This window comes from Lissotriton helveticus, chromosome 12, assembly GCF_964261635.1.
Source record: "Lissotriton helveticus chromosome 12, aLisHel1.1, whole genome shotgun sequence".
Taxonomy (NCBI): Eukaryota; Metazoa; Chordata; class Amphibia; order Caudata; family Salamandridae; genus Lissotriton; species Lissotriton helveticus.
In genome coordinates, this window is record NC_136073.1 from 132,896,321 (window position 1) to 132,918,939 (window position 22,619).

The following is a 22,619-nucleotide window of genomic DNA, read 5'->3' on the forward strand; positions in this document are numbered from 1 at the left end:
ACTTACTTTACCAATAAAAGAAGCAAATAGAAAAATAAAACAAAAGTGCTTGCTGGATTAGGCAAACACACTTCATAAAACTGCATTTTCTTTTCTATTCTCCCCGTGTTACAAGCTTAACTGCTCCCTGTGTAATTTCTCTTAGCCTGCTGTCCCAGGAAGAGAATTTTATCTACAGGCTCTTTCCGTTTTTTTTTCCTAGTCTTTCTTTCCCTTTTCTTAGATTTGTAACTGTTCCTTTATGTGCTCTATTTAGGTGCCATTAATCTCATTTGAGCTCCTTGTACCTGCTGCTGTTTTCTCCACACCTCATACTGCCTTTTCCCTCTTTCTCTCTTTCTCTGAGGTTGGTGGCTACTTTCCAAAGCTTCTGATGCCCCAATGTTCCTTCATCTTGTTGTCAGACGTGAATTGGAAAAGCAACCAAATTAACAAGCCTTTACCACTCATATATGGCAGAGGTTTATACTTTAATTGAGCTAAGAAAAGCGTGTTGTGGGGCCCCTACGAGCCATGGTGCTTGCTTCATCATAATTAGGCACGCAGTCATTAGCCACAGCTCTGATCATGGGTCACTGAGGTCAGTTTCAATAATTCCTCAAAAACCTAACCATGCAGTCCCCCCTAACTGTGTAGTTATCTTGCTTTACTGCTGTTTGTGTGATTAGCTGTGAGGAGCTCACGGCAACATCCTCCCTATAAAAGTGTAGATGGACCGCTCCTTAACTTTTTCTTGCTTCACATACAGATGGCTTGAGGTGGTACAGGGGAGATGCAGGTCTAATAGACAGATTAGAAGATCTGCGCCAGGTGTGTTTCTCTGCATTGGTGTCCCATCACAGGCCCACAAGTGTATGTGTGATCTTTGACTTCTGGCAGTTCACAAGCAGGCGGCCAGGAAACAGTTTCAGCCTATCAGCCACTGAGGAGACAAAGCCTTTGTATAAGGAATGAGGAAGCAATGAACACATTCAGCCTATCACAGGAGTTCCCTGAGTGTTCTGAATTATAAATTCTCCATGTCACTGTATGCTATTGAGCCCAAGTAGCTTGCCGTGATCGTATAGTGGTTAGTACTCTGCGTTGTGGCCGCAGCAACCTCGGTTCGAATCCGAGTCACGGCATTGTGGTTGGCAATGTCACGGCAGTTGGGTTTTTCTTTTACAGAATTACCAAATGTTCCAGTTGTTTTTGTAAAATGTCTATTAAAAACAGATCCTTTAAAATATTTAAACGATCTAACGACAAATTATTTAAACACACATGATTATAAGATGTAGCCTTATTTTTGTTTTTAGGAGAGAATGTGCCTGCTGAAATAAACATTCTTTTTAAAAAGTGCATTGCAGAACATCAGGAATTTGCTGTGGGACACCTTGAAAACTTTCATACAGATTATTTGCACAAACCTTACAGTCAGTTGTTGTTGCCGAGTGGTTAAGGCGATGGACTAGAAATCCATTGGGGTCCCCCCGCGCAGGTTCGAATCCTGCCAACAACGAGAAACTTTTTAACATCGGCTACAATTTCAGAAGTTAACCTTTAGAATTTCTTCCATGTCAGTTTTATAAATAGGTGGCTTATTTTGGTGTCACTATTGCCCTTTCACATATTTATTATCGCTACCCCTTTCATATCTTTGCTATAACTCTCGTCCTACATTAGCGCTGGTGCAAACACTTCAAATTATTATACCCTGGCTCTCTCAGTCATACCATTCATGCACTTGAAACTTACTTTACCAATAAAAGAAGCAAATAGAAAAATAAAACAAAAGTGCTTGCTGGATTAGGCAAACACACTTCATAAAACTGCATTTTCTTTTCTATTCTCCCCGTGTTACAAGCTTAACTGCTCCCTGTGTAATTTCTCTTAGCCTGCTGTCCCAGGAAGAGAATTTTATCTACAGGCTCTTTCCGTTTTTTTTTCCTAGTCTTTCTTTCCCTTTTCTTAGATTTGTAACTGTTCCTTTATGTGCTCTATTTAGGTGCCATTAATCTCATTTGAGCTCCTTGTACCTGCTGCTGTTTTCTCCACACCTCATACTGCCTTTTCCCTCTTTCTCTCTTTCTCTGAGGTTGGTGGCTACTTTCCAAAGCTTCTGATGCCCCAATGTTCCTTCATCTTGTTGTCAGACGTGAATTGGAAAAGCAACCAAATTAACAAGCCTTTACTACTCATATATGGCAGAGGTTTATACTTTAATTGAGCTAAGAAAAGCGTGTTGTGGGGCCCCTACGAGCCATGGTGCTTGCTTCATCATAATTAGGCACGCAGTCATTAGCCACAGCTCTGATCATGGGTCACTGAGGTCAGTTTCAATAATTCCTCAAAAACCTAACCATGCAGTCCCCCCTAACTGTGTAGTTATCTTGCTTTACTGCTGTTTGTGTGATTAGCTGTGAGGAGCTCACGGCAACATCCTCCCTATAAAAGTGTAGATGGACCGCTCCTTAACTTTTTCTTGCTTCACATACAGATGGCTTGAGGTGGTACAGGGGAGATGCAGGTCTAATAGACAGATTAGAAGATCTGCGCCAGGTGTGTTTCTCTGCATTGGTGTCCCATCACAGGCCCACAAGTGTATGTGTGATCTTTGACTTCTGGCAGTTCACAAGCAGGCGGCCAGGAAACAGTTTCAGCCTATCAGCCACTGAGGAGACAAAGCCTTTGTATAAGGAATGAGGAAGCAATGAACACATTCAGCCTATCACAGGAGTTCCCTGAGTGTTCTGAATTATAAATTCTCCATGTCACTGTATGCTATTGAGCCCAAGTAGCTTGCCGTGATCGTATAGTGGTTAGTACTCTGCGTTGTGGCCGCAGCAACCTCGGTTCGAATCCGAGTCACGGCATTGTGGTTGGCAATGTCACGGCAGTTGGGTTTTTCTTTTACAGAATTACCAAATGTTCCAGTTGTTTTTGTAAAATGTCTATTAAAAACAGATCCTTTAAAATATTTAAACGATCTAACGACAAATTATTTAAACACACATGATTATAAGATGTAGCCTTATTTTTGTTTTTAGGAGAGAATGTGCCTGCTGAAATAAACATTCTTTTTAAAAAGTGCATTGCAGAACATCAGGAATTTGCTGTGGGACACCTTGAAAACTTTCATACAGATTATTTGCACTAACCTTACAGTCAGTTGTTGTTGCCGAGTGGTTAAGGCGATGGACTAGAAATCCATTGGGGTCCCACCGCGCAGGTTCGAATCCTGCCAACAAAGAGAAACTTTTTAACATCGGCTACAATTTCAGAAGTTAACCTTTAGAATTTCTTCCATGTCAGTTTTATAAATAGGTGGCTTATTTTGGCGTCACTATTGCCCTTTCACATATTTATTATCGCTACCCCATTCATATCTTTGCTATAACTCTCGTCCTACATTAGCGCTGGTGCAAACACTTCAAATTATCATACCCTGGCTCTCTCAGTCATACCATTCATTCACTTGAAACTTACTTTACCAATAATAGAAGCAAATAAAAAAATAAAACAAAAGTGCTTGCTGGATTAGGCAAACACACTTCATAAAACTGCATTTTCTTTTCTATTCTCCCCGTGTTACAAGCTTAACTGCTCCCTGTGTAATTTCTCTTAGCCTGCTGTCCCAGGAAGAGAATTTTATCTACAGGCTCTTTCCGTGTTTTTTTCCTAGTCTTTCTTTCCCTTTTCTTAGATTTGTAACTGTTCCTTTACCTGCTCTATTTAGGCGCCATTAATCTCATTTGAGCTCCTTGTACCTGCTGCTGTTTTCTCCACACCTCATACTGCCTTTTCCCTCTTTCTCTCTTTCTCTGAGGTTGGTGGCTACTTTCCAAAGCTTCTGATGCCCCAATGTTCCTTCATCTTGTTGTCGAATGTGAATTGGAAAAGCAACCAAATTAACAAGCCTTTAACACTCATACATGGCAGAGGTTTATACTTTAATTCAATGAGCTAAGAAAAGCGTGTTGTGGGGCCCCTACGAGCCATGGTGCTTGCTTCATCATAATTAGGCACGCAGTCATTAGCCACTGCTCTGATCATGGGTCACTGAGGTCAGTTTCAATAATTCCTCAAAAACCTAACCATGCAGTCCCCCCTAACTGTGTAGTTATCTTGCTTTACTGCTGTTTGTGTGATTAGCTGGGAGGAGCTCACGGCAGCATCCTCCCTATAAAAGTGTAGATGGACCGCTCCTTAACTTTTTCTTGCTTCACATACAGATGGCTTGAGGAGGTACAGGGGAGATGCAGATCTACTAGACAGAATAGAAGATCTGCGCCATGTGTGTTTCTCTGCATTGGTGTCCCATCACAGGCCCACAAGTGTATGTGTGATCTTTGACTCCTGGCAGTTCACAAGCAGGCGGCCAGGAAACGGTTTCAGCCTATCAACCACTCAGGAGACAAGCCTTTGTATAAGGAATGAGGAAGCAATGAACACATTCAGCCTATCACAGGAGTTCCCTGAGTGTTCCGAATTATAAATTCTCCATATCACTGTATGTTATTGAGACTAAGTAGCTCGCCGTGATTGTATAGTGGTTGGTACTCTGCGTTGTGGCCGCAGCAACCTCAGTTCAATTCCGAGTCACGGCATTGTGGTTGGCAATGTCACAGCAGTTGGGTTTTTCTTTTACAGAATTACCAAATGTACCAGTTGTTTTGTAAAATGTCTATTAAAAACAGATCCTTTAAAATATTTAAACGATCTAACGACAAATTATTTAAACACACATGATTATAAGATGTAGCTATATTGTACCTACTGACATTAATTATCGTTCTTGAACCTATTTGCGGTGGGGGGAATGGAGCTCTCCCCCATGCCAATCAGAATGCAGATGAATGCAGTTGCAGTTGAGTGACCTGTGTTGTGGCTGTCTAGAGGGAATGCACAAATGTAGCTGTCTCGCAGCCCAATCCAGACGTCAATTGGAGACAAGTTTTCAGGCAAATAGAGCAGTAAGTGCAGAGAAATGCTCACTCTCTAAAAATGGCATTTATAAAATAGTAAAGTTAAATCCAACCTCACCAGTAAATAGGATTTATCAATAAATAAATAAAGCTTCTCCTCTCTGATATGGAATTACCCCCCAAAAAGTATAAGGGAATACCCAATGCTAACCTATGAGAGGGGCAGACCTCACAGTAGTGAAAAATGTAATAGACTGTTTGGTACTACCAGGACATGCAAACTACCACAATACATGTCTTACCTTTTACTTACTTAGCATGATGCCCCTAGGACTACCTAGGGCCTACCTTAGGGGTTAATTATATGTAATACAATTGGAGTTTAAGGCTTGGCAAGTAGTTTTAAATGGCAAGTTGAAGTGGCAGTACACTGCAGCACAGGCAGTGCAGTAGCAGGCTTGAGACAGGTTTGAAATGCTACTTCTTTGGGCGGCACAATCAGTCCCTGGGTATATGGTATACCACTTTACAAGGGGCTTTCAAGTCAATTAAATCTGTCAGTCAGGTATACTCCAATTACACACATGATTAGGGAAGTAGCACGTGCACTTCAGCACTGATTAGTAGCGATAAAGTGATCAGAGTCCTAAGGCCAACAAAAAGATACAGCAAAATGCATAGGTGAAAAGCAATAAGGTAGGGTTCAGGCCACCTTAAGAATGCAAGGTCTAACAAAAACAAACTAAGGATAACATGAGTAAAACATCAGGTTTCTCTACGGCATTTGGTGAGACAAGTGTGCCTTCTTTTATCTTCCATAAATGCAATCTTTCCCTGACCCCTTTATTATATAGCTCTTCAAGTAAAAAAGATAAAGCACTTACAAAGGAGCCTCAAATACTCAAAGATGGTAGACTTCTGTAATATGGGCCAAAGACTAAAAGCAGCACGAAAACAGAGTGCAATAGGGTCCCAAAAACTTGAGTGCCACATGAGAGTATGCATGAAAGCCTATCCTTTTCCAAACTAGAGATATACTCATGCAATTTTTGTTTTTGGGAGAGAATGTGCCTGCTGAAAAAAACATTATTTTTAAAAAGTGCATTGCAGAATACCAGGAATTTTCTGTGGGACACCTTGAAAACTTTCATACAGATTATTTGCACAAGACTTGCAGCCAGTTGTTGTGGCCGAGTGGTTAAGGCAATGGACTAGAAATCCATTGGGGTCTGCCCGCGCAGCTTCGAATCCTGCCAACAACGAGAAACTTTTTAACATCGGCTACAATTTCAGAAGTTAACCTTTAGAATTTCTTCCATGTCAGTTTTATAAATAGGTGGCTTATTTTGGTGTCACTATTGCCCTTTCACATATTTATTATCGCTACCCCTTTCATATCTTTGCTATAACTCTCGTCCTACATTAGCGCTGGTGCAAACACTTCAAATTATTATACCCTGGCTCTCTCAGTCATACCATTCATTCACTTGAAACTTACTTTACCAATAATAGAAGCAAATAGAAAAATAAAACAAAAGTGCTTGCTGGATTAGGCAAACACACTTCATAAAACTGCATTTTCTTTTCTATTCTCCCCGTGTTACAAGCTTAACTGCTCCCTGTGTAATTTCTCTTAGCCTGCTGTCCCAGGAAGAGAATTTTATCTACAGGCTTTTTCCGTGTTTTTTTCCTAGTCTTTCTTTCCCTTTTCTTAGATTTGTAAATGTTCCTTTACGCGCTCTATTTAGGCGCCATTAATCTCATTTGAGCTCCTTGTACCTGCTGCTGTTTTCTCCACACCTCATACTGCCTTTTCCCTCTTTCTCTCTTTCTCTGAGGTTGGTGGCTACTTTCCAAAGCTTCTGATGCCCCAATGTTCCTTCATCTTGTTGTCGAACGTGAATTAGAAAGGCAACCAAATTAACAAGCCTTTACCACTCATACATGGCAGAGGTTTATACTTTAATTCAATGAGCTAAGAAAAGCGTGTTGTGGGGCCCCTACGAGCCATGGTGCTTGCTTCATCATAATTAGGCACGCAGTCATTAGCCACTGCTCTGATCATGGGTCACTGAGGTCAGTTTCAATAATTCCTCAAAAACCTAACCATGCAGTCCCCCCTAACTGTGTAGTTATCTTGCTTTACTGCTGTTTGTGTGATTAGCTGGGAGGAGCTCACGGCAGCATCCTCCCTATAAAAGTGTAGATGGACCGCTCCTTAACTTTTTCTTGCTTCACATACAGATGGCTTGAGGAGGTACAGGGGAGATGCAGATCTACTAGACAGAATAGAAGATCTGCGCCATGTGTGTTTCTCTGCATTGGTGTCCCATCACAGGCCCACAAGTGTATGTGTGATCTTTGACTCCTGGCAGTTCACAAGCAGGCGGCCAGGAAACAGTTTCAGCCTATCAACTACTCAGGAGACAAGCCTTTGTATAAGGAATGAGGAAGCAATGAACACATTCAGCCTATCACAGGAGTTCCCTGAGTGTTCCGAATTATAAATTCTCCATATCACTGTATGTTATTGAGCCTAAGTAGCTCGCCGTGATTGTATAGTGGTTAGTACTCTGCGTTGTGGCCGCAGCAACCTCGGTTCAAATCCGAGTCACGGCATTGTGGTTGGCAATGTCACGGCAGTTGGGTTTTTCTTTTACAGAATTACCAAATGTACCAGTTGTTTTGTAAAATGTCTATTAAAAACAGATCCTTTAAAATATTTAAACGATCTAACAACAAATTATTTAAACACACATGATTATAAGATGTAGCTATATTGTACCTACTGACATTAATTATCGTTCTTGAACCTATTTGCGGTGGGGGGAATGGAGCTCTCCCCCATGCCAATCAGAATGCAGATGAATGCAGTTGCAGTTGAGTGACCTGTGTTGTGGCTGTCTAGAAGGAATGCACAAATGTAGCTGTCTCGCAGCCCAATCCAGACGTCAATTGGAGACAGGTTTTCAGGCAAATAGAGCAGTAAGTGTAGAGAAATGCTCACTCATTAAAAATGGCATTTATAAAATAGTAAAGTTAAATCCAACCTCACCAGTAAATAGGATTTATCAATAAATAAATAAAGCTTCTCCTCTCTGATATGGAATTACCCCCCAAAAAGTATAAGGGAATACCCAATGCTAACCTATGAGAGGGGCAGACCTCACAGTAGTGAAAAATGTAATAGACTGTTTGGTACTACCAGGACATGCAAACTACCACAATACATGTCTTACCTTTTACTTACTTAGCATGATGCCCCTAGGACTACCTAGGGCCTACCTTAGGGGTTAATTATATGTAATAAAATTGGAGTTTAAGGCTTGGCAAGTAGTTTTAAATGGCAAGTTGAAGTGGCAGTACACTGCAGCACAGGCACTGCAGTAGCAGGCTTGAGACAGGTTTGAAATGCTACTTCTTTGGGCGGCACAATCAGTCCCTGGGTATATGGTATACCACTTTACAAGGGGCTTTCAAGTCAATTAAATCTGTCAGTCAGGTATACTCCAATTACACACATGATTAGGGAAGAAGCACGTGCACTTCAGCACTGATTAGTAGCGATAAAGTGATCAGAGTCCTAAGGCCAACAAATAGATACAGCAAAATGCGTAGGTGAAAAGCAATAAGGTAGGGTTGAGGCCATCTTAAGAATGCAAGGTCTAACAAAAACAAACTAAGGATAACATGAGTAAAACATCAGGTTTCTCTACGGCATTTGGTGAGACAAGTGTGCCTTCTTTTATCTTCCATAAATGCAATCTTTCCCTGACCCCTTTATTATATAGCTCTTCAAGTAAAAAAGATAAAGCACTTACAAAGGAGCCTCAAATACTCAAAGATGGTAGACTTCTGTAATATGGGCCATAGACTAAAAGCAGCACGAAAACAGAGTGCAATACGGTCCCAAAAACTTGAGTGCCACATGAGAGTATGCATGAAAACCTATCCTTTTCCAAACTAGAGATATACTCATGCAATTTTTGTTTTTAGGAGAGAATGTGCCTGCTGAAAAAAACATTATTTAAAAAAGTGCATTGCAGAATACCAGGAATTTGCTGTGGGACACATTGAAAACTTTCATACAGATTATTTGCACAAAATTTACAGTGAGTTGTTGTGGCCGAGTGGTTAAGGCGATGGACTAGAAATTCATTGGGGTCTCCCTGCGCAGGTTCGAATCCTGCCAACAACAAGAACCTTTTTAACATCCGCTACAATTTCAGAAGTTAACCTTTAGAATTTCTTCCATGTCAGTTTTATAAATAGGTGGCTTATTTTGGTGTCACTATTGCCCTTTCACATATTTATTATCGCTACCCCTTTCATATCTTTGCTATAACTCTCGTCCTACATTAGTGCTGGTGCAAACACTTCAAATTATTATACCCTGGCTCTCTCAGTCATACCATTCATGCACTTGAAACTTACTTTACCAATAAAAGAAGCAAATAGAAAAATAAAACAAAAGTGCTTGCTGGATTAGGCAAACACACTTCATAAAACTGCATTTTCTTTTCTATTCTCCCCGTGTTACAAGCTTAACTGCTCCCAGTGTAATTTCTCTTAGCCTGCTGTCCCAGGAAGAGAATTTTATCTACAGGCTCTTTCCGTGTTTTTTTCCTAGTCTTTCTTTCCCTTTTCTTAGATTTGTAACTGTTCCTTTATGTGCTCTATTTAGGCGCCATTAATCTCATTTGAGCTCCTTGTACCTGCTGCTGTTTTCTCCACACCTCATACTGCCTTTTCCCTCTTTCTCTCTTTCTCTGAGGTTGGTGGCTACTTCCAAAGCTTCTGATGCCCCAATGTTCCTTCATCTTGTTGTCAGACGTGAATTGGAAAAGCAACCAAATTAACAAGCCTTTACCACTCATACATGGCAGAGTTTATACTTTAATTCAATGAGCTAAGAAAAGCGTGTTGTGGGGCCCCTACGAGCCATGGTGCTTGCTTCATCATAATTAGGCACGCAGTCATTAGCCACAGCTCTGATCATGGGTCACTGAGGTCAGTTTCAATAATTCCTCAAAAACCTAACCATGCAGTCCCCCCTAACTGTGTAGTTATCTTGCTTTACTGCTGTTTGTGTGATTAGCTGGGAGGAGCTCATGGCAGCATCCTCCCTATAAAAGTGTATATGGACCGCACCTTAACTTTTTCTTGCTTCACATACAGATGGCTTGAGGAGGTACAGGGGAGATGCAGGTCTAATAGACAGAATAGAAGATCTGCGCCAGGTGTGTTTCTCTCTATTGGTGTCCCATCACAGGCCCACAAGTGTATGTGTGATCTTTCACTTCTGGCAGTTCACAAGCAGGCGGCCAGGAAACGGATTCAGCCTATCAACCACTGAGGAGACAAAGCCTTTGTATAAGGAATGAGGAAGCAATGAACACATTCAGCCTATCACAGGAGTTCCCTGAATGTTCCGAATTATAAATTCTCCATGTCACTGTATGTTATTGAGCCCAAGTAGCTCGCTGTGATCGTATAGAGGTTATTACTCTGCGTTGTGGCCGCAGCAACCTTGGTTCGAATCCGAGTCACAGCATTGTGGTTGGCAATGTCACGGCAGTTGGGTTTTTCTTTTACAGAATTACCAAATGTACCAGTTGTTTTTGTAAAATGTCTATTAAAAACAGATCCTTTAAAAAATTTAAACGATCTAACGACAAATTATTTAAACACACATGATTATAAGATGTAGCTATATTGTACCTACAGACATAAATTATCGTTCTTGAACCTATTTGCGGTGGGGGGGATGGAGCTCTCCCCCATGCCAATCAGAATGCAGTTGCAGTTGAGTGACCTGTGTTGTGGCTGTCTAGAGGGAATGCACAAATGTAGCTGTCTCGCAGCCCAATCCAGACGTCAATTGGAGACAGGTTTTCCGGCAAATAGAGCAGTAAGTGCAGAGAAATGCTCACTCTCTAAAAATGGCATTTATAAAATAGTAAAGTTAAATCCAACCTCACCAGTAAATAGGATTTATCAATAAATAAATAAAGCTTCTCCTCTCTGATATGGAATTACCCCCCAAAAAGTATAAGGGAATACCCAATGCTAACCTATGTGAGGGGTAGACCTCACTGTAGTGAAAAATGTAATAGACTGCTTGGTACTACCAGGACATGCAAACTACCACAGTACATGTCTTACCTTTTACTTACATAGCATGATGCCCCTAGGACTACCTAGGGCCTACCTTAGGGGTTAATTATATGTAATAAAATTGGAGTTTAAGGCTTGGCAAGTAGTTTTAAATGGCAAGTCGAAGTGGCAGTACACTGCAGCACAGGCACTGCAGTAGCAGGCTTGAGACAGGTTTGAAATGCTACTTCTTTGGGCGGCACAATCAGTCCCTGGGTATATGGTATACCACTTTACAAGGGGCTTTCAAGTAAATTAAATCTGTCAGTCAGGTATACTCCAATTACACACATGATTAGGGAAGAAGCACGTGCACTTCAGCACTGATTAGTAGCAATAAAGTGATCAGAGTCCTAAGGCCAACAAAAAGATACAGCAAAATGCGTAGGTGAAAAGCAATAAGGTAGGGTTGAGGCCACCTTAAGAATGCAAGGTCTAACAAAAACAACAAAAACAAACTAAGGATAACATGAGTAAAACATCAGGTTTCTCTACGGCATTTGGTGGGACAAGTGTGCCTTCTTTTATCTTCCATAAATGCAATCTTTCCCTGACCCCTTTATTATATAGCTCTTCAAGTAAAAAAGATAAAGCACTTACAAAGGAGCCTCAAATACTCAAAGATGGTAGACTTCTGTAATATGGGCCAAAGACTAAAAGCAGCACGAAAACAGAGTGCAATAGGGTCCCAAAAACTTGAGTGCCACATGAGAGTATGCATGAAAGCCTATCCTTTTCCAAACTAGAGATATACTCATGCAATTTTTGTTTTTAGGAGAGAATGTGCCTGCTGAAAAAAACATTATTTTTAAAAAGTGCATTGCAGAATACCAGGAATTTGCTGTGGGACACCTTGAAAACTTTCATACAGATTATTTGCAAAAAACTTACAGTCAGTTGTTGTGGCCGAGTGGTTAAGGCGATGAACCAAAAATCCATTGGGGTCTCCCCGCGCAGCTTTGAGTTCTGCCAACAACGAGCAACTTTTTAACATCGGCTACAATTTCAAAAGTTAACCTTTAGAATTTCTTCCATGTCAGTTTTATAAATAGGCGGCTTATTTTGGTGTCACTATTGCCCTTTCACATATTTATTATCGCTACCCCTTTCATATCTTTGCTATAACTCTCGTCCTACATTAGCCATAGTGCAAACACTTCAAATTATTATACCCTGGCTCTCTCAGTCATACCATTCATGCACTTGAAACTTACTTTACCAATAAAAGAAGCAAATAGAAAAAAAAAAAAAAGTGCTTGCTGGATTAGGCAAACACACTTCATAAAACTGCATTTTCTTTTCTATTCTCCCCGTGTTACAAGCTTAACTGCTCCCTGTGTAATTTCTCTTAGCCTGCTGTCCCAGGAAGAGAATTTTATCTACAGGCTCTTTCCGTGTTTTTTTCCTAGTCTTTCTTTCCCTTTCCTTAGATTTGTAACTGTTCCTTTATGTGCTCTATTTAGGCGCCATTAATCTCATTTGTGCTCCTTGTACCTGCTGCTGTTTTCTCCACACCTCATACTGCCTTTTCCCTCTTTCTCTCTTTCTCTGAGGTTGGTGGCTACTTTCCAAAGCTTCTGATGCCCCAATGTTCCTTCATCTTGTTGTCAGACGTGAATTGGAAAAGCAACCAAATTAACAAGCCTTTACCACTTACACGTGGCAAAAGTTTATACTTTAATTCAATGAGCTAAGAAAAGCGTGTTGTGGGGCCCCTACAAGCCATGGTGCTTGCTTCATCATAATTGGACACGCAGTCATTAGCCACAGCTCTGATCATGGGTCACTGAGGTCAGTTTCAATAATTCCTCAAAAACCTAACCATGCAGTCCCCCCTAACTGTGTAGTTATCTTGCTTTACTGCTGTTTGTGTGATTAGCTGGGAGGAGCTCACAGCAGCATCCTCCCTAAAAAAGTGTAGATGGACCGCTCCTTAACTTTTTCTTGCTTCACATACAGATGGCTTGAGGAGGTTCAGGGGAGATGCAGGTCTAATAGACAGAATAGAAGATCTGCGCCATTTGTGTTTCTCTGCATTGGTGTCCCATCACAGGCCCACAAGTGTATGTTTGATCTTCGACTTCTGGCAGTTCACAAGCAGGCGGCCAGGAAACGGTTTCAGCCTATCAACCACTGAGGAGACAAAGCCTTTGTATAAGGAATGAGGAAGCAATGAACACATTCAGCCTATCACAGGAGTTCCCTGAGTGTTTTGAATTATAAATTCTCCATGTCACTGTATGTTATTGAGCCCAAGTAGCTCGCCGTGATCGTATAGTGGCTAGTACTCTGTGTTGTGGCCGCAGCAACCTCGGTTTGAATCCGAGTCAAGGCATTGTGGTTGGCAATGTCACGGCAGTTGGGTTTTTCTTTTACAGAATTACCAAATGTACCAGTTGTTTTTGTAAAATGTCTATTAAAAACAGATCCTTTAAAATATTTAAACAATCTAACGACAAACTATTTAAACACACATGATTATGAGATGTAGCCTTATTTTTGTTTTTAGGAGAGAATGTGCCTGCTGAAAAAAACATTATTTTTAAAAAGTGCATTGCAGAATATCAGGAATTTGCTGTGGGACACCTTGAAAACTTTCATACAGATTATTTGCACAAAACTTACAGTCAGTTGTTGTGGCTGAGTGGTTAAGGCGATGGACTAGAAATCCATTGGTGTCCTCCCGCGCAGGTTCAAATCCTGCCAACAACGAGAAACTTTTTAACATCGGCTACAATTTCAGAAGTTAACCTTTTGAATTTCTTCCATGTCAGTTTTATAAATAGGTGGCTTATTTTGGGGTCACTATTGCCCTTTCACATATTTATTATCGCTACCCCTTTCATATCTTTGCTATAACTCTCGTCCTACATTAGCGCTGGTGCAAACACTTCAAATTATTATACCCTGGCTCTCTCAGTCATACCATTCATGCACTTGAAACTTACTTTACCAATAAAAGAAGCAAATAGAAAAATAAAACAAAAGTGCTTGCTGGATTAGGCAAACACACTTCATAAAACTGCATTTTCTTGTCTATTCTCCCCGTGTTACAAGCTTAACGGCTCCCTGTGTAATTTCTCTTAGCCTGCTGTCCCAGGAAGAGAATTTTATCTACAGGCTCTTTCCGTGTTTTTTTCCTAGTCTTTCTTTCCCTTTTCTTAGATTTGTAACTGTTCCTTTACGTGCTCTATTTAGGCGCCATTAATCTCATTTGAGCTCCTTGTACCTGCTGCTGTTTTCTCCACACCTCATACTGCCTTTTCCCTCTTTCTCTCTTTCTCTGAGGTTGGTGGCTACTTTCCAAAGCGTCTGATGCCCCAATGTTCCTTCATCTCGTTTTCAGACGTGAATTGGAAAAGCAACCAAATTAACAAGCCCTTACCACTCATACATGGCAGAGGTTTATACTTTAATTGAGCTAAGAAAAGCGTGTTGTGGGGCCCCTACGAGCCATGGTGCTTGCTTCATCATAATTAGGCACGCAGTCATTAGCCACAGCTCTGATCATGGGTCACTGAGGTCAGTTTCAATAATTCCTCAAAAACCTAACCATGCAGTCCCCCCTAACTGTGTAGTTATCTTGCTTTACTGCTGTTTGTGTGATTAGCTGGGAGGAGCTCACGGCAGCATCCTCCCTATAAAAGTGTAGATGTACCGCTCCTTAACTCTTTCTTGCTTCACATACAGATGGCTTGAGGAGGTACAGGGGAGATGCAGGTCTACTAGACAGAATAGAAGATCTGCGCCAGGTGTGTTTCTCTGCATTGGTGTCCCATCACAGGCCCACAAGTGTATGTGTGATCTTTGACTCCTGTCAGTTCACAAGCACGCGGCCAGGAAACAGTTTCAGCCTATCAACCACTGAGGAGACAAAGCCTTTGTATAAGGAATGAGGAAGCAATGAACACATTCAACCTATCACAGGAGTTCCCTGAGTGTTCAGAATTATAAATTCTCCATGTCACTGTATGCTATTGAGCCCAAGTAGCTCGCCGTCATCGTATAGTGGTTAGTACTCTGCGTTGTGGCTGCAGCAACCTCGGTTCGAATCTGAGTCACGGCATTGTGGTTGGCAATGTCACGGCAGTTGGTTTTTTCTTTTACAGAATTACCAAATGTACCAGTTGTTTTTGTAAAATGTCTATTAAAAACAGATCCTTTAAAATATTTAAACGATCTAACGACAAATTATTTAAACACACATGATTATAAGATGTAGCTATATTGTACCTACTGACATAAATTATAATTCTTGAACCTATTTGCGGTGGGGGGAATGGAGCTCTCCCCCATGCCAATCAGAATGCAGATGAATGCAGTTGCAGTTGAGTGACCTGTGTTGTGGCTGTCTAGAGGGAATGCACAAATGTAGCTGTCTCGCAGCCCAATCCAGACGTCAATTGGAGACAGGTTTTCAGGCAAATAGAGCAGTAAGTGCAGAGAAATGCTCACTCTCTAAAAATGGCATTTATAAAATAGTAAAGTTAAATCCAACCTCACCAGTAAATAGGATTTATCAATAAATAAATAAAGCTTCTCCTTTCTGATATGGAATTACCCCCAAAAAGTATAAGGCAATACCCAATGCTAACCTATGAGAGGGGCAGACCTCACAGTAGTGAAAAATGTAATAGACTGTTTGGTACTACCAGGACATGCAAACTACCACAGTACATGTCTTACCTTTTACTTACATAGCATGATGCCCCTAGGACTACCTAGGGCCTACCTTTTGGTTAATTATATGTAATAAAATTGGAGTTTAAGGCTTGGCAAGTAGTTTTAAATGGCAAGTCGAAGTGGCAGTACACTGCAGCACAGGCACTGCAGTAGCAGGCTTGAGACAGGTTTGAAATTCTACTTCTTTGGGCGGCACAATCAGTCCCTGGGTATATGGTATACCACTTTACAAGGGGCTTTCAAGTCAATTAAATCTGTCAATAAGGTATACTCCAATTACACACATGATTAGGGAACAAGCACGTGCACTTCAGCACTGATTAGTAGCGATAAAGTGATCAGAGTCCTAAGGCCTACAAAAAGATACAGCAAAATGCGTAGGTGAAAAGCAATAAGGTAGGGTTGAGGCCACCTTAAGAATGCAAGGTCTAACCAAAACAAACTAAGGATAACATGAGTAAAACATCAGGTTTCTCTACGGCATTTGGTGAGACAAGTGTGCCTTCTTTTATCTTCCATAAATGCAATCTTTCCCTGACCCCTTTATTATATAGCTCTTCAAGTAAAAAAGATAAAGCACTTACAAAGGAGCCTCAAATACTCAAAGATGGTAGACTTCTGTAATATGGGCCATAGACTAAAAGCAGCACGAAAACAGAGTGCAATAGGGTCCCAAAAACTTGAGTGCCACATGAGAGTATGCATGAAAGCCTATCCTTTTCCAAACTAGAGATATACTCATGCAATTTTTGTTTTTAGGAGAGAATGTGCCTGCTGAAAAAAACATTATTTTAAAAAAGTGCATTGCAGAATACCAGGAATTTGCTGTGGGACACCTTGAAAACTTTCATACAGATTATTTGCACAAAACTTACAGTCAGTTGTTGTGGCCGAGTGGTTAAGGCGATGGACTAGAAATCCATTGGGGTCTCCCTGCGCAGGTTCGAATCCTGCCAACAGCGACAAACTTTTTAACATCGGCTACAATTTCAGAAGTTAACCTTTAGAATTTCTTCCATGTCAGTTTTATAAATAGGTGTCTTATTTTGGTGTCACTATTGCCCTTTCACATATTTATTATCGCTACCCCTTTCATATCTTTGCTATAACTCTCGTCCGACATTAGCGCTGGTGCAAACACTTCAAATTATTATACCCTGGCTCTCTCAGTCATACCATTCATGCACTTGAAACTTACTTTACCAATAAAAGAAGCAAATAGAAAAATAAAACAAAAGTGCTTGCTGGATTAGGCAAACACACTTCATAAAACTGCATTTTCTTTTCTATTCTCCCCGTGTTACAAGCTTAACTGCTCCCTGTGTAATTTCTCTTAGCCTGCTGTCCCAGGAAGAGAATTTTATCTACAGGCTCTTTCCGTGTTTTTTTCCTAGTCTTTCTTTCCCTTTTCTTAGATTTGTAACTGTTCCTTTATGTGCTCTATTTAGGCGCCATTAATCTCATTTGAGCTCCTTGTACCTGCTGCTGTTTTCTCCACAAGTCATACTGCCTTTTCCCTCTTTCTCTCTTTCTCTGAGGTTGGTGGCTACTTTCCAAAGCTTCTGATGCCCCAATGTTCCTTCATCTTGTTGTCAGACGTGAATTGGAAAAGCAACCAAATTAACAAGCCTTTACCACTCATACATGGCAGAGGTTTATACTTTAATTCAATGAGCTAAGAAAAGCGTGTTGTGGGGCCCCTACAAGCCATGGTGCTTGCTTCATCATAATTAGGCACGCAGTCATTAGCCACAGCTCTGATCATGGGTCACTGAGGTCAGTTTCAATAATTCCTCAAAAACCTAACCATGCAGTCCCCCCTAACTGTGTAGTTATCTTGCTTTACTGCTATTTGTGTGATTAGCTGGGAGGAGCTCATGGCAGCATCCTCCCTATAAAAGTGTAGATGGACCGCTCCTTAACTTTTTCTTGCTTCACATACAGATGGCTTGAGGAGGTACAGGGGAGATGCAGGTCTACTAGACAGAATAGAAGATCTGCGCCAGGTGTGTTTGCCTGCATTGGTGTCCCATCACAGGCCCACAAGTGTATGTGTGATCTTTGACTCTTGTCAGTTCACAAGCAGGCGGCCAGGAAACAGTTTCAGCCTATCAACCACTGAGGAGACAAAGCCTTTGTATAAGGAATGAGGAAGCAATGAACACATTCAGCCTATCACAGGAGTTCCCTGAGTGTTCCGAATTATAAATTCTCCATGTCACTGTATGTTATTGAGCCCAAGTAGCTCGCCGTGATCGTATAGTGGATAGTACTCTGCGTTGTGGCTGCAGCAACCTCGGTTCGAATCCGACACACGGCATTGTGGTTGGCAATGTAACGGCAGTTGGGTTTTTCTTTTACAGAATTACCAAATGTACCAGTTGTTTTTGTAAAATGTCTATTAAAAACAGATCCTTTAAAATATTTAAACGATCTAACGACAAATTATTTAAACACACGTGATTATAAGATGTAGCTATATTGTACCTACTGACATAAATTATCGTTCTTGAACCTATTTGCGGTGGGGGGAATGGAGCTCTCCCCCATGCCAATCAGAATGCAGATGAATGCAGTTGCAGTTGAGTGACCTGTGTTGTGGCTGTCTAGAGGGAATGCACAAATGTAGCTGTCTCGCAGCCCAATCCAGACGTCAATTGGAGACAGGTTTTCAGGCAAATAGAGCAGTAAGTGCAGAGAAATGCTCACTCTCTAAAAATGGCATTTATAAAATAGTAAAGTTAAATCCAACCTCACCAGTAAATAGGATTTATCAATAAATAAATAAAGCTTCTCCTTTCTGATATGGAATTACCCCCAAAAAGTATAAGGCAATACCCAATGCTAACCTATGAGAGGGGCAGACCTCACAGTAGTGAAAAATGTAATAGACTGTTTGGTACTACCAGGACATGCAAACTACCACAGTACATGTCTTACCTTTTACTTACATAGCATGATGCCCCTAGGACTACCTAGGGCCTACCTTTTGGTTAATTATATGTAATAAAATTGGAGTTTAAGGCTTGGCAAGTAGTTTTAAATGGCAAGTCGAAGTGGCAGTACACTGCAGCACAGGCACTGCAGTAGCAGGCTTGAGACAGGTTTGAAATTCTACTTCTTTGGGCGGCACAATCAGTCCCTGGGTATATGGTATACCACTTTACAAGGGGCTTTCAAGTCAATTAAATCTGTCAGTAAGGTATACTCCAATTACACACATGATTAGGGAAAAAGCACGTGCACTTCAGCACTGATTAGTAGCGATAAAGTGATCAGAGTCCTAAGGCCTACAAAAAGATACAGCAAAATGCGTAGGTGAAAAGCAATAAGGTAGGGTTGAGGCCACCTTAAGAATGCAAGGTCTAACAAAAACAAACTAAGGATAACATGAGTAAAACATCAGGTTTCTCTACGGCATTTGGTGAGACAAGTGTGCCTTCTTTTATCTTCCGTAAATGCAATCTTTCCCTGACCCCTTTATTATATAGCTCTTCAAGTAAAAAAGATAAAGCACTTACAAAGGAGCCTCAAATACTCAAAGATGGTAGACTTCTGTAATATGGGCCATAGACTAAAAGCAGCATGAAAACAGAGTGCAATAGGGTCCCAAAAACTTGAGTGCCACATGAGAGTATGCATGAAAGCCTATCCTTTTCCAAACTAGAGATATACTCATGCAATTTTTGTTTTTAGGAGAGAATGTGCCTGCTGAAAAAAACATTATTTTAAAAAAGTGCATTGCAGAATACCAGGAATTTGCTGTGGGACACCTTGAAAACTTTCATACAGATTATTTGCACAAAACTTACAGTCAGTTGTTGTGGCCGAGTGGTTAAGGCGATGGACTAGAAATCCATTGGGGTCTCCCTGCGCAGGTTCGAATCCTGCCAACAACGACAAACTTTTTAACATCGGCTACAATTTCAGAAGTTAACCTTTAGAATTTCTTCCATGTCAGTTTTATAAATAGGTGGCTTATTTTGGTGTCACTATTGCCCTTTCACATATTTATTATCGCTACCCCTTTCATATCTTTGCTATAACTCTCGTCCGACATTAGCGCTGGTGCAAACACTTCAAATTATTATACCCTGGCTCTCTCAGTCATACCATTCATGCACTTGAAACTTACTTTACCAATAAAAGAAGCAAATAGAAAAATAAAACAAAAGTGCTTGCTGGATTAGGCAAACACACTTCATAAAACTGCATTTTCTTTTCTATTCTCCCCGTGTTACAAGCTTAACTGCTCCCTGTGTAATTTCTCTTAGCCTGCTGTCCCAGGAAGAGAATTTTATCTACAAGCTCTTTCCGTGTTTTTTTCCTAGTCTTTCTTTCCCTTTTCTTAGATTTGTAACTGTTCCTTTATGTGCTCTATTTAGGCGCCATTAATCTCATTTGAGCTCCTTGTACCTGCTGCTGTTTTCTCCACAAGTCATACTGCCTTTTCCCTCTTTCTCTCTTTCTCTGAGGTTGGTGGCTACTTTCCAAAGCTTCTGATGCCCCAATGTTCCTTCATCTTGTTGTCAGACGTGAATTGGAAAAGCAACCAAATTAACAAGCCTTTACCACTCATACATGGCAGAGGTTTATACTTTAATTCAATGAGCTAAGAAAAGCGTGTTGTGGGGCCCCTACGAGCCATGGTGCTTGCTTCATCATAATTAGGCACGCAGTCATTAGCCACAGCTCTGATCATGGGTCACTGAGGTCAGTTTCAATAATTCCTCAAAAACCTAACCATGCAGTCCCCCCTAACTGTGTAGTTATCTTGCTTTACTGCTATTTGTGTGATTAGCTGGGAGGAGCTCATGGCAGCATCCTCCCTATAAAAGTGTAGATGGACCGCTCCTTAACTTTTTCTTGCTTCACATACAGATGGCTTGAGGAGGTACAGGGGAGATGCAGGTCTACTAGACAGAATAGAAGATCTGCGCCAGGTGTGTTTGCCTGCATTGGTGTCCCATCACAGGCCCACAAGTGTATGTGTGATCTTTGACTCTTGTCAGTTCACAAGCAGGCGGCCAGGAAACAGTTTCAGCCTATCAACCACTGAGGAGACAAAGCCTTTGTATAAGGAATGAGGAAGCAATGAACACATTCAGCCTATCACAGGAGTTCCCTGAGTGTTCCGAATTATAAATTCTCCATGTCACTGTATGTTATTGAGCCCAAGTAGCTCGCCGTGATCGTATAGTGGATAGTACTCTGCGTTGTGGCTGCAGCAACCTCGGTTCGAATCCGACACACGGCATTGTGGTTGGCAATGTAACGGCAGTTGGGTTTTTCTTTTACAGAATTACCAAATGTACCAGTTGTTTTTGTAAAATGTCTATTAAAAACAGATCCTTTAAAATATTTAAACGATCTAACGACAAATTATTTAAACACACGTGATTATAAGATGTAGCTATATTGTACCTACTGACATAAATTATCGTTCTTGAACCTATTTGCGGTGGGGGGAATGGAGCTCTCCCCCATGCCAATCAGAATGCAGTTGCAGTTGAGTGACCTGTGTTGTGGCTGTCTAGAGGGAATGCACAAATGTAGCTGTCTCGCAGCCCAATCCAGACGTCAATTGGAGACAGGTTTTCCGGCAAATAGAGCAGTAAGTGCAGAGAAATGCTCACTCTCTAAAAATGGCATTTATAAAATAGTAAAGTTAAATCCAACCTCACCAGTAAATAGGATTTATCAATAAATAAATAAAGCTTCTCCTCTCTGATATGGAATTACCCCCCAAAAAGTATAAGGGAATACCCAATGCTAACCTATGTGAGGGGTAGACCTCACTGTAGTGAAAAATGTAATAGACTGCTTGGTACTACCAGGACATGCAAACTACCACAGTACATGTCTTACCTTTTACTTACATAGCATGATGCCCCTAGGACTACCTAGGGCCTACCTTAGGGGTTAATTATATGTAATCAAATTGGAGTTTAGGGCTTGGCAAGTAGTTTTAAATGGCAAGTCGAAGTGGCAGTACACTGCAGCACAGGCACTGCAGTAGCAGGCTTGAGACAGGTTTGAAATGCTACTTCTTTGGGCAGCACAATCAGTCCCTGGGTATATGGTATACCACTTTACAAGGGGCTTTCAAGTCAATTAAATCTGTCAGTCAGGTATACTCCAATTACACACATGATTAGGGAAGAAGCATGTGCACTTCAGCACTGATTAGTAGGGATAAAGTGATCAGAGTCCTAAGGCCAACAAAAAGATACAGCAAAATGTGTAGGTGAAAAGCAATAAGGTAGGGTTGAGGCGATCTTAAGAATGCAAGGTCTAACAAAAACAAACTAAGGATAACATGAGTAAAACATCAGGTTTCTCTACGGCATTTGGTGAGACAAGTGTGCCTTCTTTTATCTTCCATAAATGCAATCTTTCCCTGACCCCTTTATTATATAGCTCTTCAAGTAAAAAAGATAAAGCACTTACAAAGGAGCCTCAAATACTCAAAGATGGTAGACTTCTGTAATATGGGCCAAAGACTAAAAGCAGCACGAAAACAGAGTGCAATAGGGTCCCAAAAACTTGAGTGCCACATGAGAGTATGCATGAAAGCCTATCCTTTTCCAAACTAGAGATATACTCATGCAATTTTTGTTTTTAGGAGAGAATGTGCCTGCTGAAAAAAACATTATTTTTAAAAAGTGCATTGCAGAATACCAGGAATTTGCTGTGGGACTCCTTGAAAACTTTCATACAGATTATTTGCAAAAAACTTACAGTCAGTTGTTGTGGCCGAGTGGTTAAGGCGATGAACCAAAAATCCATTGGGGTCTCCCCGCGCAGCTTCGAGTTCTGCCAACAACGAGAAACTTCTTAACATCGGCTACAATTTCAAAAGTTAACCTTTAG

General features: G+C 41.0%; 11 non-coding genes across 11 annotated transcripts; all 11 read left to right on the forward strand.

Annotated features, from left to right (window-relative positions):
* Positions 1–1,052: 1,052 nt before the first annotated feature.
* Positions 1,053–1,124, forward strand: TRNAH-GUG (transfer RNA histidin (anticodon GUG)). The gene has a single exon. It is a non-coding gene; the product is annotated as a tRNA-His (tRNA).
* Positions 1,125–1,419: 295 nt separating this feature from the next.
* TRNAS-AGA (transfer RNA serine (anticodon AGA)) lies at positions 1,420–1,501 on the forward strand. The gene has a single exon. It is a non-coding gene; the product is annotated as a tRNA-Ser (tRNA).
* Positions 1,502–2,783: 1,282 nt separating this feature from the next.
* TRNAH-GUG (transfer RNA histidin (anticodon GUG)) lies at positions 2,784–2,855 on the forward strand. Its single transcript has one exon. It is a non-coding gene; the product is annotated as a tRNA-His (tRNA).
* Positions 2,856–6,087: 3,232 nt separating this feature from the next.
* TRNAS-AGA (transfer RNA serine (anticodon AGA)) lies at positions 6,088–6,169 on the forward strand. The gene has a single exon. It is a non-coding gene; the product is annotated as a tRNA-Ser (tRNA).
* Positions 6,170–7,454: 1,285 nt separating this feature from the next.
* On the forward strand, positions 7,455–7,526 carry TRNAH-GUG (transfer RNA histidin (anticodon GUG)). Its single transcript has one exon. It is a non-coding gene; the product is annotated as a tRNA-His (tRNA).
* Positions 7,527–9,023: 1,497 nt separating this feature from the next.
* On the forward strand, positions 9,024–9,105 carry TRNAS-AGA (transfer RNA serine (anticodon AGA)). Its single transcript has one exon. It is a non-coding gene; the product is annotated as a tRNA-Ser (tRNA).
* Positions 9,106–11,959: 2,854 nt separating this feature from the next.
* Positions 11,960–12,041, forward strand: TRNAF-AAA (transfer RNA phenylalanine (anticodon AAA)). The gene has a single exon. It is a non-coding gene; the product is annotated as a tRNA-Phe (tRNA).
* A 1,652-nt stretch (positions 12,042–13,693) lies between these two features.
* On the forward strand, positions 13,694–13,775 carry TRNAS-AGA (transfer RNA serine (anticodon AGA)). The gene has a single exon. It is a non-coding gene; the product is annotated as a tRNA-Ser (tRNA).
* Positions 13,776–16,626: 2,851 nt separating this feature from the next.
* TRNAS-AGA (transfer RNA serine (anticodon AGA)) lies at positions 16,627–16,708 on the forward strand. Its single transcript has one exon. It is a non-coding gene; the product is annotated as a tRNA-Ser (tRNA).
* Positions 16,709–19,563: 2,855 nt separating this feature from the next.
* On the forward strand, positions 19,564–19,645 carry TRNAS-AGA (transfer RNA serine (anticodon AGA)). The gene has a single exon. It is a non-coding gene; the product is annotated as a tRNA-Ser (tRNA).
* A 2,847-nt stretch (positions 19,646–22,492) lies between these two features.
* On the forward strand, positions 22,493–22,574 carry TRNAF-AAA (transfer RNA phenylalanine (anticodon AAA)). The gene has a single exon. It is a non-coding gene; the product is annotated as a tRNA-Phe (tRNA).
* The last annotated feature ends 45 nt before the right edge of the window (positions 22,575–22,619 follow it).